We start from the raw sequence: 19,876 nt of genomic DNA, 5'->3' as shown, positions 1-19,876 counted from the left end.
TTCTCTGTTCCCCCCCAAAACTCAGCAGAACAGGAGGGGTGCAATGAAATCCCTGGAGCAGATCCCAGTTCATGACACCAGTGGGAGTAAATGCACAAGAAAAGGGCAATAGCAGCAGCATTGCTTCAGACAGGGACTGAGATTATCTTGGCCTTTCTGGGTCTGTCATTCACACCTCCAGCTCCCTAGGAGCACTGACCCCCAGAGCAATGGACATTTTTATTAGAAGCGATGGTAACTCACTGATCAGGAGTGACATTTCTTCATCTTAGGACTGGAATTTCCAGTGCTTTCTTCTGCAGCAATGATTTTGCAGCACCTTTACCCAACTGCCCAACACTACACTCAATGCTTTTGGCCATCTAGCTGTTCTGGGCCACACAGCTGCTCAGGGCCATCCAGCTGTTTCAGGCAATCTGCACGCAGCTGGAAGAAATCAGAGAGTTTAGGACTGGAGATGTGCAGACATTATAAAAAAGTCAAGCAAGCACAGTAGCACAGGCTTCTCTGAAAACAGTGAGAGCTAACACCTCGCTGTGTAAGTGCTGCTTTTGAGTGGGCCATAATTGGGAATTTTTATTCAGCATTGACTCTCTTTTATCAAATCCTTGTCTGCATGAAGTTTTCCTAGGTGCAGTAGAATGAGATTCATATTAGCACATTTCTGCTCTTCCAGGCATTTTCACATCACCTCCCCTCTGCAGATGAAATGCAACACAGTAATGAGTGTCATTTCTGTAGAATATGCTGCCTTCAGACACAAACTCCATTCCTAATTATTTCTCCCCATAGGGAAAATAACACAACTGAAGACATCCTGATAACAGCACCATGCCTTCAGTAGGCTGCTTTGATCCTGAAGCAGCTCACAGAATTCCAGAAAGTCTGATCCTGAAGCAATGAACTGTAGAAACTGGGCCCAGTACTTGCAGGATGATGATGGTTATTTTTTTAATTAAAACAACTGTCATACATAGACAAAGCCTGAAAGCTTCTGATTGTCACATCTCCCATGACGTATCTGCATGAACATGGTGAGAGGCTATGAATAACATCCATGGATTAGCATACAGTCCAGGATTAATGCATTTTCTGAGAGGTGGCAACCTGCTGTTGACTATGCAGAGAGGGTGACTTGGGCAGACAGAGCCCAAATATCACACACCCCACCAAGGGAGAGGGCCAGCATCACGTGGGTGTGGGCATGGATATCCTACATGCTCTCCAAGCAGCAGCTAGAGCTCAGTGCCTCTAATTTCTTGTTTTCAGGGCACAAGCAGTCATGCACGAATGGAGAAAAAAATGCATGTGAGGAGGGATTCTCCTTTTCCTTTATTAATTGAGCTTAGACACAGATGACACCAAGGAGGGGCTTTGCAGTCATGTAACACAGAGTGCGTGGGGTATAGCCATGATAGCAGTTTTAGCTGTTGTAATTCAAGGAATGTATTTTAGCCTGGATTAGTCCCAACCCTTACTGTGACACTGACCATATCTAACATTCATGAGAGTAAACTGTAAAGCACAGCAGTGTATTTTAAGAAAAAAAAATGTTAGGTGTCTGGCTCTCCCAGTGTAGGATATACTTTGTGTGAAGAATTTACATCCCATAGAGCTCCTGTCCACCAATTGACTTGTGAAAGGATGAGCAGAGAGGCCAAGGTGTGGCACACAGCCTGTAAACCCTGGAAGCTCTCCTTGCTCTTACTCTGTGCTGGTGGAAGAATTGACTTCCAGCAACCAGCTCTCAGCCAGATTTCTTTTTACAATGGCTTTAAACACCACCAGCAGGCCATTGCTTTGGTGGCTCTGGTAGCTGCAGTTTGGCTTTTGAGCTGCCCGGCTCAGGGAATGGAAACCAGGAGAACATAAACAGAAGGGAAGGCAGGATGGTATTCCTCATCAGCTGGAAGTGGGTGTTTCCATAGCCTGCCTAGGAAAATCTTCTGAAAATCTGCTTTCATAAGCTCTCCAATCTGCTTTTCACTGCCTGGCTTGCAGTCACTTTGCTGGCTCTATAATGAGCTGTTACAAGAGAGGCTCCTGTAAATCAGATGACTCTGTTGTCATCTGATGCTTATGTTGGCGTGCTGAGTCATGAGGCTGGGGATGCAGCGTGAGGAGGTAACCACACAGATGGATGGCAGCCGGGCGCAGGCTGGAAGCTGCAGGAGTTGAGTGGATGTGGTGCAGGGATGCAGGGTCTTGTCCCAGCCCTATTGCTAATACAGCCCTTCTGTCTGCAGTGGGAATGTCTGCTGCTGACAATACCTACAGTGAGCTGCTCCACAGCTGTCACACACCCAGGTTCAGAGCAAGGTCGGACAGGGTGTCCCAGCAGGGACTTACACAGAAGGCACTGCATTTTTCTTTAAAATAAACAACAACAACAAAAAAAGCCAAATTATGTTATTTTCCAAGCACTGTTCCCTCTTAGCAGCCAGTCCCAGACCCCTCCCATTGGCTGCACATTTGCCTCCTTGAACTATAGCCCTGACGATTCCTCCTTTCCTCCACCTTTCTGGTCCAAGACATCCCATGTCCTGTTTCCTTGTCTCCATGTCCACGTGCTGACTTGGTGATAACTGCGAGGTAACTTTCAGGATTCCTAAGGATAGCAGTCCTCACTGAAGAGCCTAAAGCAGTGAAGAAATGCTACAGCCTCTCTTAGAATACCCCTATGCACTCGCTGTTAAGTAGTGCCCATGCTATTGGTTTTGCCCACCTCTCGCACTGAAACATAGAATCACAGAACCCTTAAAGTTGGAGGAGACCATTAAGATCATCCAGTCCAATCCCAACCCATCCCCACCATGACCACTAACCGTGTCCCTCGGTTCTTGAACACCTCCAGGGACAGTGACTCCCCCACCTCCCTGGGCAGCCTGTTCTGATGAATCAGCATTCCTTCTTTCAGAGAAGGAATTTTTCATATATCCAATCTGAATGTCCCCTGGTGCAACCTCTTTGTGCTTCCGCTGCTCAGGGTTCACAATGAAACCATGCAGTCAGGCAGAGTGGAAAACAGCCACGTTATCACTTCCTTTTCTATGAGGGTGGGGCAGCTTAGAAAAAGGAGCCTTTCACTTATTTGTTTTGCATCATAGAATAGCTGAAAAGTCATCAAGCTGAAGCCAGGACAGAGTCCTGTAGCTTGCTGACAAGCAGTGTTAGGATATTAGCATTCTGATATCTCCAGTGAAATATTTTGCAGGTTGCCTCTTGCAGGACACTGTCAACTTTCAGTTTTTCTTCTCGTTCCAGAATGCAAGGAGATCCCAGAGCATCTGGGAAAGCACAGGGAAAGCGATGACTTGGATGATTTAGCAGACAAAATGCTCACCCACAAGAAGGGGCACCCTGCTCCAGAAATCCATTTCCTTATTTTCTCTGCTAAATAATTAATGTAAAATACACAAAAAGTTTTGGCACCCACCTGCATAGGTGCCAATAGCCATTTTTGCTCTGGTGTTTTCCCTGGCTTAACCAGAGATGAAGTTCTTTGCTGCACAGCAGACCACTTTTCAGCAGAAGTAATGAGAAATGCCACCAGCCTCCACTGGACTAACTGGTTAGCAAACATGGATTTGAATCCATTCATTCACCAAATCTGGGCCCTTGTAAACAAAAGATCTGAGGAGTTCTGTGAAAGACATTGTATCTACAGGCCTTCAGAAAAGTGTCCTGGATGATAGATCCCAGCTGGGGGTGGTGGATCCCAGCTGGGTATTGACATCTCCTTGCAATCCTGAAAAGAATGCTGGTCTCACACAGGGACAAGTTCTTGTGTATATCCCATACTGGATGGTAATATCCTCATGGCAATGTCAACCAATGATGATCAATGTGAAGAAACCAACGTGCTTAATAGGATGCTGCAGATGGAAAGTGGAAGGGCAAAGAGTCCGTGGCCAGCAGCCCCTTGCTGGCTGCTGGAGAGAGCTCTGTTCAGGCACACAGTATCTGCCCAAAAGGCTTGGCAATCCTTGCCATGCACAGTCCTATGCTGAGCATAGGGCAAAGACACCTTCACTTCTCACAGATTAGAAGGGTATAATTTCTTAGGGGGACAGAAAGTCCTTCGTTACCTTCTAGTGTACAGGAATTACCTCCCCTCTCCCTCCTCCAGCCACATATTTCACCTACATGACTGCTATTGTGTTTGGAATCACCACTTTGCTCATACAGACAGAACCTTTTCCCAGGGAGATCAACACAAGAGCATCACATCTTATCTTTTTCTCTCTTTTCTCCAGAAGACAGCATTGAGCCAACCAAGGAGGAGAGCAGCCATCTCCGTGAGCCCTCCTGTCCACCTTGTGCCTGCAGCCCCAGGCTCTCAGTGCAGTGATGAGCAGTGGCTGCAGCGGATGCTGTGTCTGTGTGCGTTGGCAGCACGGCTGCTCCCAGAGCCATAAATCCTTTTCTGTGGTAGCTGAGTCACTCTCATACTTTCCTTTCGCAGAGGTACAGCACATAGGAGATGAATAAACACCAGCAGCCCTGCTGAAAGGTTCCCACCTTCCTGAGGATCAGGTTAAATGCTGTTGGGCGGCAGGACTGCCTTCTCTGTGCATCTCCCTCCTTGTGACCAAGAGGGGCAAAAATCCTGTGGCCACAACCAGTCTCCACCCAAGCAGGATGGGACAGCATGGGCACAACAAGGGTTGCAACACTGAAACGATCCCACAGCACATCTCTGCCATCTGGGTCTGATAACAGCCTCAAGCACTGTCCCTCCTCTCCCTGTACTACTGTGCAATATGAAAGTGTTGGGGTTTTTGGAGAAGAAACATTACATGCAAGTTGATCTCCATAGGATAAGTAATTATAATGTTGTCTGCTGGTGCCTGTGGGGACAGCAGTGCATTTCTTGGCAGCTCTCACGTGTTGTTCAAGGCAGATTTCCTGCATAGATCCAGGCACTGGCAGGCAGCCACAAGTGGGATGCAGATGAATGCGCCTGCTCAGGAAATGATAAAGGAACGAAGCGAATGCTTTTGTTTGTGAAGCAGCATCATCTGGAGAGCCGTCAGATCCTCTTCCAGATGTGAAGCATGGAAATCATGAGCAGCTCCCAGCCTGTGCCATTCATCAGGTGCTGGCATGGGGAGCAATAGGCAAAGCTCCCAGCCCTGCTGGAGGTCTCAGCCCAGCCTGGATTTGGTGTCAGCCCAAATCAAATAGGAACTTTCACCACCATTTTGCTTGTTAGGACACTTTTCATCCAAGTGCTTCTTACCACCCATAAGGCAAAGGCTGAGCGTAAAATGCAAACACAGGAGAACAAAGCCATCAGCTTTCCCTGCCTGGTCACAGGGGAGTTATCACAGCTGCATGAAATCTGCACTCACCAAGCCAGGGTGAGAGCAAGGGTATCTGCTGACACTCCAAAGGGTCTTTAATGCACTGTCACCTCCTGTGTGGACCCCTTGAGCATCTCATTGATGGGGGAGGGAGATGGCCAGGATTATCAACCACTTGTTATGGAACCATTTCTGTAAGAGTAAAATGTTTTGTTTTTGTTTTTCCACAAAGCCAACCTTAGAAGATCAAGGGCCTGATCTTGGTATAGATGAGATGAGAGAAAGAGAGAGCAGATGCCACAAAGGCTAACAGCATGGCAAGCATTACACATCCACCTGCAGTTGACAGAGAAGATCTGTTAGCAAAGATGTACTGCACAGTTTTCAGCACCAGGACAACACATGAGACCCTGAGGTTAAAAGGTTTTTCACACGTGGGAGATGAGTTCACAGAAATGAGTCACAATGAGCTTCACAAAGCAGGCATCCTCCAAGCAGCAAGCCCTGCAGCTCTGGCATTGCACAAAAAGAAGAGGCACCCACCAGGCAAAGCATTTTCCCAGGCATGTTAGATCCTGGGAGAATTGATCTGACCATTCTCAGAGTAGAGATCTTTCTGCATTGATATTTTCTCTTCAACTGGGAAGAGACTGGAAAATAGATGTAAAGAAAACTGACAGGATTTTGATAACCACGGACATTTCCCCATGCTCACAGAACATCTTCATAGCCCAAGGAAAATAACAGTGAAAAATGTCTCCATGTAGAAGGGAAGAAATTTCTGTTATTGATTTTCTGGGACCGAAGCACCTGAGACAGAAGGAGAAAAATGAGTCGTGCTCATAAGTGGACGAGTCAGAGTGTACAAATAAATTCTTATAAAGGTTTGGTATTCTTGGGGTTGATAGATTTTACTCAGAAACATTCAGATACATTTTAAAGAACCTTGCGAAGCTTTTGTTCCTAGAACACAAGCAAAGAGAGTCCTTCTGGATAAAACACTGGTACATCTGATTGTATCAAAAAGAGGGCTGAATTCAAATGCATTTTATGAGGAATATCTGTACTGTGCTTTTGTGTTACTATAGTTTGATGATGGTCCAGAGGATTAAGCTGGCCCAGGTTTTTTCCACGTTTTAGAGCAGTGAAATCTTTTGTGCCTAAGCCTTGATCTCTGTCTGGAGGCTTATCAAGAGACCAAAAAAGACAGCAGAAAACTCCTGTAAAATGCATTCAGAGTACTAAAATTTTGGATTCTGCATGTTCACAGCTCCAGCAGATGAGCAAATGACAGACATATTTAAAAAGAAGGGATGGAGCAGGAAGAAGGAAATTGAGCAGGTCTTTTTTTTTTTATTTTCAGACTTAATATTTTGTCTCTATTTTTTCCACGCACAATTACAAGCTTTGCATGCCTAGAGGTACTGTAGGAACAATTTCGGGCAACTTCTAAACTTGCTTCTGAATTATCTGTTCTGTTCTTGCAATATTGCTTAAAGCAGCAATACTACAGGATGACAGAAATGAATGACACTCATTTGGCTCCAGAGAACTTTGTTGCCTTACTTTCACATGGCTTTTGTGCCAATAAAAGTTTGTGCATCGGAGATCAAAGCATCTCCCTAAGCAGATTTTTACCCTGGGGAAGTGGCTATCTGGATGTTACCAGCAGAGAAGACTGTATAACTCAGCAGATCCAAAATCACAAATGTCAGGTGGGAAGAGTCACTGGAACTTGTCCATGACACAGACTAAAACACCTTACAGGCTAGAAAGTTAATTTAAAAAATCCTAGAAAATGCACAGAGGCACAGATAGGATGAATAAGACAATAGGTAATTCAGGAGAGGTTGCAGCAAGCCATCTTACAGCATCTCAAATAACTGAGCTGGCCAGACCATGAATCTAAGCAAAATAGACCTAGCAAATCAGGAGGCCACTGATGAGAGAAGACTGGGACAGGACTTGCTGGACCTTCTGCTGGGCATGGCAGTATCGACATGTTTCCTAGGACAACAGAGCTTCCTGCTGGCCCCAGTAGATGTTGGTGAAAAAACCTCACACGAGCCATTTTCTGTATTTGCATGTGCAGTGGCAGCCCCATCTGACCACTAAATAGTCATTTAGAAGCAGTGCTAAGGAATGGAGGGACTCACCATGAAAGCAAGGAAGAAGTGAAAGAGAAGAGAGGAATCAGAGCTTTAAGAAGAGAAAGGATATTTGGCTTCTAGAATGCAAATGCAGGGAGGAATGTTGGAATAGGAGCTGTCAGACAGTTGTGCAACTTGGGGAGTTATAATGCAGAGTGACAGTGACATCCGGTCCCATGGAAATGAAGGAACTTCTCCCACTTAAGAAACATGCCATTGGAGAGCAGCTGGAGTGCTAGAGAAAGCACTGCAAGTCTCACACAGCCAGACCCACTAGGAACAGATGCCATGGCCAACCAGCCTTCCTCCAGCTGTATGTTTCAAAGGACTGACTGTGTTCACCATGTTTTCTCCACATCTTAGAGGATCAGGGAGGTATTCGACCCCGTTAACCTTTCAGTGGTATGAGAGTTGCCATGAAAGAGGACAGCTGGAATTCCTTCCCCTGTATATACTATCAGTGACCAATGGCAAAGTCATTCATACACATTTGTGTTGAGATGCAGTGAGGGCTGACCCAGCCAAAACTTGAAAAAATTGCTCAGGATACCTCCAGGAAGTAGATTTCCAGCCCAAACTCTTTGCTAGTACTTTTATTTTTGGCAACACCATAGCCTCATTGTGCAGCTGCCCGTCGATCAGCTGCAGGAGGGGATCAGGCAGATGAAGCTGTCCCAGCTGGTCCATGCCCTGCTCTTGCCCTGTCTTTGCATTCCTGTGATGGCTGCCCTCCTTGAGCCATGATGAGGGATGTGGTGCTCTGGGTGAGCTTATTAAATCATGCTAGGAGAGCCCTACCCATGACTTGAACTAGGTCATGGATGTCCGAGCTTTTGGCTTGCTGAGTGAAGAGGAATTGTCTTGGGTCACAAACACATTATTGCTCCAAAAGTAATGCTTCCTATTTATTTCCGTGGAAATTATGGCAGATACAAAGAGCACAATTACACTGTGTGATAGAGCAAATTCTCAGCTACAAAACACCATTTTTCAATGTAGTCGCCACCATTAGGTATACATTTTCTCCAGCAATGAACAAGAGCCTACATGCTGTGCTCATAAATATCTGCACCAGCGGAGGTGACTCATTGTCACCAGTGCTGAAATGCACCACCCATCACCTCACTGTGCTCACATCCACTATTTCATCTCCATAAACGTTCAGCGATCATCAAGGAATGTCAATAGGTGCCCTCTTTCCCACACAGAGGAATTCAGTGACACACCTTTGCTTCATACACACTTCCATGTCAGATGCCATTCTGTCAGATTGCCCCTCTGCTGCCATCTGTCACATGGCAGCAAAATGTAAAGGGATGTTGGTGGGAAGGTTCGACCTCTACTGCCATACCATCAATATCCGCCTCTGACGTTTTGGGCCAACATAATAAAATAGGAGGCATTGCTTGTGGAATAGCCCTTATAACATATGGAATATTGATAATATATAATTAAGAAAACATTTTAATTTTTAATATTTTTCTCTAAAAAAATAAAGAAAAAAGAGAGGAACAAAAACATAAAACAAGTGGGATATTCAACCCTGTTTTTGTGAAACAAATGATTGCTCTGATTTGATGGCACTGCCTGGTTCTTGGTGAGGTCTCAAAGCGTTCATCACAGATTTTTTGATGAAATTTTACTCTTCCTGGCAATTGTTCATTGTCAAAAAGTGATGATGTGAACACAGGATGACTGTGAAGCAAAGGAACCCCCCCAGTACCTCACTTTAGGGACTTCTTAGACTCTGTGAGAAGCAAAGGGTCCAAAACTATTATACCATCGACCTCCTTCCGACATACAATGACGTATCCTCACAACAGCATTGCTCTCTTGGTGGTGGCCTGGTTGGGCCTCACAGCTCCATCACAACACAGCCAACTCTGCCTGCGCTGGTGGATCAAAGTCATGGCCTGAAGCAAAGGGACACTGTGCAGCAGATGGAAAAAGGCCGTAGGACAGGCAGTTTTCCCAACCACAGTCCATGGGGCAATTACCGGAGGCTGCTCTTCCCCTGGTACAACAATTCTGGGCACAAAATGTCACGAGAAAGATCTGTTATTGTCTTTTTTTAATTTCATTCTCCTTCACAGCCCCTCAGGGGGAGCGTTAGCACACTGGAATTGCTTCTCCCATTCTTCTGTCATCTGTTGTGTTTCCATGACACACTTGCCCAGAGGCCATCAGCCTCAGCTGCCAGACCCAAGGGCATCTCCACCTGGCTGGATGTAATGAACTGTGGAGGGAGGACATTTTCAGAGCCTGAGACATTTGGGTTTTACAAAGAAAAGGCAGACTGTCTGAAGGAGTTAATTCAGCAAGAATTGTACACAATGACACAATGGCCTCAAGAGACAGTGTTTATCAGACCTAGTGCTCATGTCTCAGGTTCTTCTGAGATAAGGAAGATATGGATCCAAACCCTTGCAAAACAGAGAGAGTTGGACCCAGATCATCCACATTCCAGGAGAGCCTCCAAACACCAGAGTGCTATTCTAGAAGCAGGCAACACCCTAAACCACTACAGTGTGAGAAATCCAAATCTGCCAGCATGGACTACACATGCTTCAAGGGCACCAAACTTCTCTGGAGATCCAGCAGAGATCCAGGGGCTGAGGAGGCTCTGGAGTCCAGAAAGACTGAGCTTGTCCACAGCTGTGCCAATCTCTTGGATAACAAAAATGAAGTGCCTCCAGAGTGTATTGATGCTCAGCATCAGACAACAGACAAGCAGAGAGTTGGGGTGTTAAGCAGCACAGTGCTGGATTAATTTCTGCACGCATCATGCTTCGAGCTCCAAAACTTCATTTGAATCTAGTTCTCAACTATGGATCTCTTCCAGGTCCTGCCTTGCTGTTTCCTGAGATGGATGGTGACATATTGTGACATTCCTTTCACTCCAGATTTTCTGTGTTCTACAGGAATTCTCTGCTGCTATTACATGCAAAAGTAAAGCTAAAAAAAAAAAAAAAAAAAAAATTCCAAGAAATATTTTGGCTTTGTAGGTGAAGTTTCAAGGCTGAAATGAATAAATAGGGGTAATCTTCCAGCTGAGCTGTGTGCGCTGTGAGAGCGCATGTGCTTGCACATGCATTTTTACTGGAACTGTTGTCATCTTCACTAAATATTTTAGTATATTAAAAAACATAACTTGTAAAAGGCTGTCAACAGTTGAAATAATAAATGATTTTTCATGCCTATGCTGCACTAAGAAAAATTCATTTCTCAGATGCCACACCGCTCTCCTGCTCAGCTGGTTTTGTAAATACAGAGAAACCACATCCTATGTGCACAAGAAAAAATCCCTGAGTCACCTCTCTCTATATCCTGATTCACCTCCCCCGCACTTGATCAGCGACAAGCAGTGGGGCTTTGGATCACCTCTGTCATCCATGGGTTTATGCCATCAGACATAGATAGCAGAATGTAAAGCTTAGGAATATAGCACTCTAACAAAGTATTTACCAACTGTTACTACTGCTCCAATCCAAGTGGTGCCTCCATAAGCTATGCTGAGGCAGTGAATATCCGGTTCTTAAGCCCTCTGAGCTCCAGGTGGGTGTGAGGGACTCACACAAGTACAGTGGTTGTGATCTCACTGTCCCTTCCTACAGCAGAAGCTGCAATGGTCATAGGCACTGGCCAGCATGGCGACAGCTGGTTCAGATGTGCTGGTGTATTTAACACAAACTTCAGTCCCACCTCTTGATCCTCTGCAGCTGCTCATAAGCAATCTACAGTACCACAAACAGCTGGAGTGAAATTCCTCTCACCTGACTGAACATAGGTCTCTACATCTAGCTTGGCACTCGGGCCTCTTGGTCAGGCCAAGGAGTCAAGGGTCTACAGCCTTGGAGTCAAGGCTGTGGGCTGCATGGTCCATAAAGATACTGAAGTCAAAAGCAGTCTCTTAGCACCAGCATATGGTTTGGTGACTACAATGGGACACAGGGTACAGACATTTATTCTGTAGATATCTTAAGTCACAGGAGTTAAACCCTACCCTCAGAAGCCACAGGAGTTAGCACACCCGTGCTCTCTGAGACACTGAATCCCCACAGTCCTGGTTGGGACCAGCTAACTTGTTTTATGGGGGTTCTGCCCATTGAGGCAATGGGAGGGTTGGGTATGAGCTAACCTGGGTGCCAGAAGCAGTACAGCTATGTGTGCCTTCCTGGGCATGAAATGCCAGTCACAGGGGCATCACCTACCATCCAGCCATCCATCTCCAGCAGCAAGCTCTGGAGCCCATCCTGACTCATCTTCCTCACCAGTACAGTTGCAGCAGGCAAAAACAAATCAGGGGAGACAGAAGAGGTGCATTCCCTGCCTTTAGCAGCAGTCACCTATTGGCTCACGCTGGTTGCTTTCACGGAATCATAAAGATTGGAAAGACCTCTAAGATCATCTGTTCCAATCATTGACCCATTCTCACCATGTCCCTCAGTGCCACATGGCTATGATTGTTAAACACGTCCAGGGACTGTGACTCCACCACTTCCCTGGGCACCCTGTGCCAGTGCATTGCCACTCTTTGTGAGAAGCAATTATTCCTAATATCCCTAATATCCAACATTTTCTCCTCAGCTCCGACTGGTGTCAGAGAACTCAGTCCCAGTGATCTCAGTGGGCACTGGATCGCAGCTAGCATCCATGCTTGCACAGCAGTTATTTCTGGCTTCAGACTAGTTACATGTGGAATGGACAACATAATTTCCAAGTTTTGTAAAATCCAGTATTGAAAAGCACAGAGGGGTTTAGGGATTTCTTTGCCTGATGTGCATTTGCATTAATGTATGAGCATTTTAACAAGGACGATGTTAAGATCTTGAAGTAATTTATATCTTGCTTTCCATCCTTGGTTCTAATTAGCTGACCATGAACCGAAGCTCATTCTCAGGCTGGGTTTCCCATTCCTTTGCTGGGAGACCAGGCATTAACTGTGCGATTTTTAACCATTAGCAGATGAGTGGGATCTCTTCTGCAGGCAGTGAAGGGCTTTGGATCAGGTCCTTTCCCACCTCCCAGGGAAGCATGCAGAATCTCACCCTGCTCAGCCCCGTCCCCCAGGGGCTCCCTGGCTCTCTCCATCCTGGAGGCTGCCGTGCTCGCTCTCAGTTTGCCCTCTCAACAGGAGCTCAGGGAGAGCAGCAGCCAATCGGACAGCCCGGGTATCCTCCATCAATCTCCCTGAGTGCCTTTGGGCTCTGCTTGGAACATCCACATCACTCCTTTTCTCTCTCTGCAATGACCTGAAGCTCTGGCTCTGCAAGCAGTGATCAGCCAGGCATAATGCAATGCAGGGCAGCCCGGAATAATCTGGTTGGCATCCGTGGATGTATTTTCACCGGGAGTCTAAGGAGTGTGCTAGCATTTAGTTTCAGTCTAGCTGCACTTCTCCTGCAGCACAGAGTCACAAAGTCTCCATCTCCTCCTCTGGACTGGGACTGATTCTGCACGGGGATCCTCTGCAAAGACAAAGTTTTCCTCTCTTGTTATTGCTGTACCTCCATAATCTACCAAGATGTGTGACTGCTTTCATCTAGTTCTTCCTAACTGGCCAGGATCTCCAGCCAGTGGTGGGCTTACATTTTCTATACTTTTCTGTATTCTGCTTCTGCTTTTCTGTGCTCTGCTAGCTGTGAATCAACCGCCGAGGCAAACCCTGCAGCTTCTAGGGTGTGGCTTTTTCTGATGCTGCATGAATCAGATAAGAAAAAATAGTGTTAAGAAAAGCCTCCTCTAAACTTTCCTCAGTGTCTGCGTTATGTTGAAGCTGAGCTTGAGGAAGCCTTTGACTCTGTATACAAATTAAATTCAATTGTGTATAAATTAACTGCTTCAGCTTGCATGCCTGAATTCACATGCTTGCCCTTCATTTCTCATAGCGATTCGGAAGTGAGTGGCAGGGTATGGTGCATGATACAATCTACCTGGCATTTACAGTAGCTAGAAGCTGCACTGCATAGTGTATGTTTGCAAATCCAACGTGTCCTATGCTCTGTATTCAATCTGTTGGCAGAACAATCCAGCGCTCTGGAAGAAGGGTTTTTTTTCCCTTGTGCTTCCCTGCTGCACAGCAGAAGGAAATTAGAAATTTAACCTATTTTTTAAAGGGGTAAATATACATGTCTGAATATAAAATATTGCTGAAACAGAACAGTGATGATTGCAAGAGTGAGTCAAAAGAGTAATGAAAAGCAGTTTTTAGCTGACAGAAGCGTATCAATAAATCACAAATCTGCTCTTTAGTTTATGCACGGATTAGTGTGCTTTAAAATAAGCAACTAGTAGTCTTAAGGTTGTAGCTAAAAAAATGCTAAGAATCTGAACTTCTTACAGGATCTTTTTTTCCTAAAACATACAAAATCTATGTTTATCTACATTCTGCAATAAATTTCTTTGCTATTTATTCTGGTTGTAATCTACAAAAAAAAAAAATCTGTAAACATTCTGATAGACTGAAAGTGGAGAGTATATATTTTTTTAACTACATCTGATTATTTCAGGTTTCTTTTGTAAATAATTGAGGATTATATTTTCCACAGCAATGGAAAATCAGAGATTGCTTGTTAGGCTCCCAGCAGACAAAGCAGCATCTCATTGCTTGAATTGCCTTGTTGAAATCATGGAACCAACTCAAAGAGTAAGTCATTGCTCTCTCCACCCACTGAAAAGATACGTTCCAACTTTGTGCTGCTTACCTGGTGCTTGGATTAGGTAACTGAATTGGTGTAGAGAGACTATAGTAAGTAATTTAGGGCTACACCCAGACAGTAATTCCATTTGATTTTCTCAAAATATACACAATGTAAGTTTGGGGGAAATATTTTCTTTTGTAAACGTGACTTTTTCAGCAGTATCATTTTCCTGTTGTTTCTCTGCCTGTGCAGATTTACCTATTTAGCAAACAAGGTTGTTTCATGGCTTTTACTATATTCTACATCAGAGATGTGTTTTTGGGATTTCTAGGTGCTACCTAAGAGAAACAGCAGTGTAAAGCTAGCAAGGCGCTCCACATTGCCACCCTGCAGGCTTTCCCCATCAGTTAGCAAAAAGCTTTGAGTATTTGTTGCTCAGGAAGCAGCATAGCAGCATACTCCCATGGGTCGGATCTCTCCAGAACCAGTTTTCCAGCAGTGTGAAAGGATGCTGCTGTGGGTCATGGGCAAGGGAAGCATCTTGGTGACCACTGAGGGCCATGTTGGGATGAGAGGCATCAGGGATAGTCGGTTGCATGCAGAAGTTGTCAGGCATCTGTTTTCCAAACAGTTATTGCTGATGTTTCTTGCCAGCGGGTTATCATCCCAAGAGGTCAGGGTGGGGCAGGGAGACTCAGGTCTGTTTTTCTCAGACAGGTAGGCTGGCCTGCTGCCCGCAGCATGTGATGTGTTCGGGAAAGCCTGCCAAGTACCAGAGAAAGAGAGAAGGGATGTTAGCATTGCAATCAGGCGGGCCCATCCGAGGAAGGGTGGGGAAAACCACACAGTGAATCCCACATCAAGAAGCGTATATTAATTCCCTTGTTTCCTCTGCAGCGTGGAAGTAAAGCTTGTTAAAAATAGGCTAATTTCGTAAGTTGCTATCTCTGTTGGCTATGTTCATCTGCACTTGCATTAGCTGACTGTCATGATGATAGAGGTGAGAAACAGATAAACAAAACTTTGTCAGTTTTCCTTATTAGTCAGGCATGCACAAGCCTGCACTCAGGCCTGGTGCCTGGAGGATGCCGGGAGCATTTTGCAGCTGCTGATCAATACGAAGACAATGTTTTCCATGGATAATTTTTGAGTGAGAATAATAAATAAGCAGGAAAATAGAATGTATCCATCAGCAAACAGTGGCATTTGGCCAAATTTGAAAATATAAAGATCTTTATGGCATAAATGTTTTTAACATTTATTCCTTATCTTCTCTGGGGCTTTGGCTAAATCCCCAGAAATTAATGGCAGCCATTAAAAGATTCAGCTCAGTGAGACACTTGAGCAAGTTAGGATGATCTTAGTGGCCTTTTCTAACATTAATGATTCTACGATTCTATGATGGCCTCCTGATGGTCTGTCAGTGGCCACATGACTGGATCACAGGGTCAAAACAAGACACTCATTTTAGGTTTTTGTTGAATGAGCATTTGGACCACAATATTGTTGCTTCTCAAGTGCTAGATTTATCTTTGCATTGTCTGAGAACAGCGCATGAATAGATTCATGAGATGGGCCAAAGCTGTAAAAATCCACGGGCAGGACTCCAGCTAGCTGGTTGAATTGATGTCCTGGGAGGTGTTGAAGAAACGTTTAGATGTTGTACTAAGGGGCATGGTTTAGTGGGGAAATATTGGTGGTAGGTGAATGGTTGGACTGGAAGATTTTGGAGGTCTTTTCCAACCTTGGTGGAAAAGGTTCGAAAGATAGAATCATGTCTATGATTCCATGACATTCAAAAAACACTAGCAGCTCTAACATAACCCTTCTTCTCTGCTACTGTCCGTAGCAGATGTGGCAAAGGCTGGGCATGTCCTCAGTGCTGCTGAATACGGCCCACAAATTAAGAGGATCTAAAAGAAAGCTGCATTTTTTTCCTTAGAAATATTTTCAGAAGATGTTTGTCTACGTGCTGCAGCAGCATTTCTCCCATCCCCATTACAAGACAGATAAACAAAACCTGCAGGAGCCAGGCTCCCAGTGCAGGCAAGGAGCAACATCCCTGGCTCTCAGGAGAGGCTCTGACCTGACATGCTATCATATTTCATTTTCCCTATTTTTAACTCCTTTCAGTGAGCATAATGTTAAAATGACACAAGCTACTTCAGTTTCAGTGCACATGTCTGAGTGTCTATACTCACTGTCTGTCCAAACATGCTTCCCAAGTATGTGCTCCTTCTACCCATGGTGACACCAAAATAACTGTGATGCCAGCGGAGACTGAAAGGAAATCTGATTCACTTGGCTCTGGCAGAGAGCTCCCTGCCAGCACAGTGAATCAGGCTCAGTAAATTGCATACCTCTGGCTTCTTTCTGTTCTCCCTCCCTAGAGCCATCTCACGAGTTTTTATTTTTGGTTATTAAGTTCACACTTCTATTTCCAATGGGTGCGCACCAGCCATTTTGGTGACATACCAGTGCCAAGTGGAAAAGAAACATCAGCATGACAGAGAACAAGGCTTTCTTTGTCCATCCACGGGAAAATAAGCTGAACTGCTGTTCTCCATCTAACTGAAAGGAACCGGGATGGTATGTACCCGATAGAGAGACAGCACACTGTGTTTGCCACTGCTTCTGATTCATAAGAGGACCAGACATACCCTAGAAGCAAACCAAAACCAAGTGAAAAATGTGATTTTTCTTGACTGCTGCATTTCAAAACTTCAAGGAAGAGGAACTGGCAGTGGTGTCTTTTGCAGGACCCTGGTACTGTGCAAGAGGCAGAGGAATGTGAAGGAAAGCCAAGGAGAGCTCTCACCATCTCCTGCTGTTCACTCTGGTGAGAGCTGCTGCTATCAGAGACAAAGGGCACTCTCAGTTCAACATAAGGACTCACTGTCAAGACAAACAATCAAATAAATAGCCAGGCTGGGCTTCTCTACAAAGAGGAGTGGCTGACAAAGATGCCTGGATCCTGTGTCCCCTTGTCCTCACCACTATCCCATCTCCAGCACAGTCATCTCTGGTAGCCTGGATCCCTGAAATGCTTTGGGGATGTGATGCTTAGCAATGGGACAGCCCCATGGATTTTTGGTTGACACTGAGGTTGCTGAAGGGTTATTGTCACCCTGCTCCAATGTAGGGTACACCTTTGAGAACAAGGTGGTGATGAGGAGAGGCAGGGGAAGACGTACCTGTCAGGACTGCTGCCAAAGAAAAGGCACCTGAAGCTGTTCCAACAGACAAGGGAGCTTCCTCCACCCTGACCAGCCCACGAAGGATCCCATTCATTCTGGAAAATGAATGCCACTGATCTATCAAATACTGAAGGAATAGCTATCTCTCCAGGTTACATATCTGTTTTTATGTCAGCACAGGCAATTTCATAATTTTACTTCGTTACAAGATACAGATGATTTTTAAAATGCCTTCAAGATCCTGATTTTTTCTAGGCTTAACCCTATGAACTTATTAAATAGTAGCATCTACGAACCAAAACTTACTGGCATAACGTCTTCATTCCATATAAAAGTATCTTTGGGGCCATAAGGGTTGCACAAGTGTAGACGTTCATTTCTTCATTAGTTTGTTTCTCTATGAGACTTGCCAGCTCATATGCCTGCACAAAGCCTTGCTGTATGGATAGCAGCCAGGTCTGAGGTTAGTGTAATTAGCCCTGGCTGTGCTTGCAGGGTTCTCCTTGGTACAACTGTACCATCAGATTTCTATCATTGTGAGTTCCTCAGTCAGAGCAGGCAGGAAAAAAAAACGTGCCCAACTGATTAAATTACCCTGGGTGAAATTTATGCTGGTAAATACATTGTAAATCATAGCACACACACTATCTGCACTCAGTGCTGCATTTATAGAATACATAAAAGACAAGGACAAAACTGCTTCATTGTTTCTTCACCAACACAAAGCTTTCCATCTCAACTCAACATAGAATTTCAGTAAGGAGATGCACAGGTGGGACAGACTGATGGATTAGCTCACTGAGAATGCACCTATGCCCCAAAAGAAAAAAAAAGAACAGCCTTATATCCTTCACCATTTTCTGAGGGCACAGAAGGCAGTTGCACAGCATAATCTGGGAATTTTTCCAAACTCTCTACTTTTTTTATAAGTTCACAACATGCGGCACGAAGCAGCATACTTTAAGCTAATGCAGGATCACACTTTCCTCAGGAGAGGCCCTGAGAATGTGTGTAAATACAGAACAGATTCCCTACTCTTTTGGTTTCAAGGGCTGGCCATATTGCAGCAGTGATCACATTTGTCTGGTTGCTGTATCAGTAACTCCCACTGAGACTAAGCACCAGCAGGAAAGGGGTGAAACTACTCCCAAAGTCCAGGGGGAATGCAAATCTTGCTGCCACTCGGTAGAGGAAAAATAATAGCCCCTCCATGAAAGCCAGTGCTACTACATGGGGTGGTTTGCCTCAGAAATTCACATTTGAGAGCATAGTTTTCATGCTGTAAAGGTGTCCTCTGCCACTATTTAACGTAACTATAAGAAGCCCTTCCACTGACCCTAAATTCAACACATCTGAGCAATATAGGGGGCTCTTCTATGGCACCCATTTTTCCAGTAGGATCAGTGTTATGGCAGCACAGGGATGAGAGATGGGGACTCTCCTGCTGACTCATATCGCTGACTCTGAGTTTATACAATCAACGGGGGATTTCACCACAAAGGTTGGACCCTTGATATGTGCCTTTGACAATACTGCTGCCTTCTCAGTGCCTCACCCTGAAAATGAAAGCCCACGTCTTTACTGGTCTCTTATATTTAATTACTGTCTGTAAAGCATTTGGAGATGGTTATAGTATGGATGTTATGCAACTTAACTCCAAGTCTGATGATTAGTATCACCATTCCCAGGCTATGTTCTCTCTTTGATATTAGGAACAACAGCAAGAAAGATGCTGATGATGGTGGCATTGGTTTTGGCTCCAGCTGATGGAATCTATAGTCATCTCCTATCTTTCAATCCCGATTACACCAGCAGATTTACTCTAGATTCACACTGGTGCAACTGGAAGATGTAGCTGGGCCACAAAAAGCTTTTGTGAGTGGGATTTGAAGCAATTATTAGAAAAATAAAAAGGATTAAAACAGAAGGCATGGAAAAAGGTGGAAAGGTGAGTCTCAGCAGCTAAGTGAGAAGGAGCTGGAACCCAAGCTTTTCTAAAATATAGAGCAATTGGTGACCTGGACCAAAGGTCAGTTTCTGAGCCCCCAGCTGCTGCTCACTGTATTAGAGAGAATGGCCAGGAATCCTAATGAGAAGAGAGAAGCAGGGCTGGGCTCCAGTCCCTACAAAGATGAGGAGGAGCAGGAGAAAATATGAGACTTGGAGTGCTGCATAGGTCCCGCATCACCAGAAAGGCAGCAGTAGCATTAAAGGGAGGAGGAAAAAAAACATCCTAGAAAATCTTTGCCATGAAAAATCATGAAATTATATCTCAAGCAGCCTACAAGCTGTCTCGAGGAAAAGTTAAATAACAAGACTTCTGTTCTTCTCTCCCTCCCTTTGTGTTTGCTGTTAAACCAGAGTGACCTTAGCAAAACAGCACAAAGAACAGTTGGACTCTACATAACTCAGTCTAAAGATTATCTACCTCCTTTGTACACTCAAATTCTGCCATGCTTTTCTCTTACACTCTGATCTCTGCCCAGTCTCACAATGGGAGTGAAATGGAAAGGAGAAGTGATAACCTCCTCAATAAGCAAGACATGATGGACGTGAAGGGACAGCGGTGCTTTGCCTGGCTG

Source organism: Phasianus colchicus, chromosome 5 (assembly GCF_987193195.1).
Source record: "Phasianus colchicus chromosome 5, bPhaCol1.hap1.1, whole genome shotgun sequence".
NCBI classification, from domain to species: Eukaryota; Metazoa; Chordata; class Aves; order Galliformes; family Phasianidae; genus Phasianus; species Phasianus colchicus.
The sequence above is the reverse complement of the archived record's forward strand: the minus strand, read 5'-3'. Positions refer to the sequence as shown.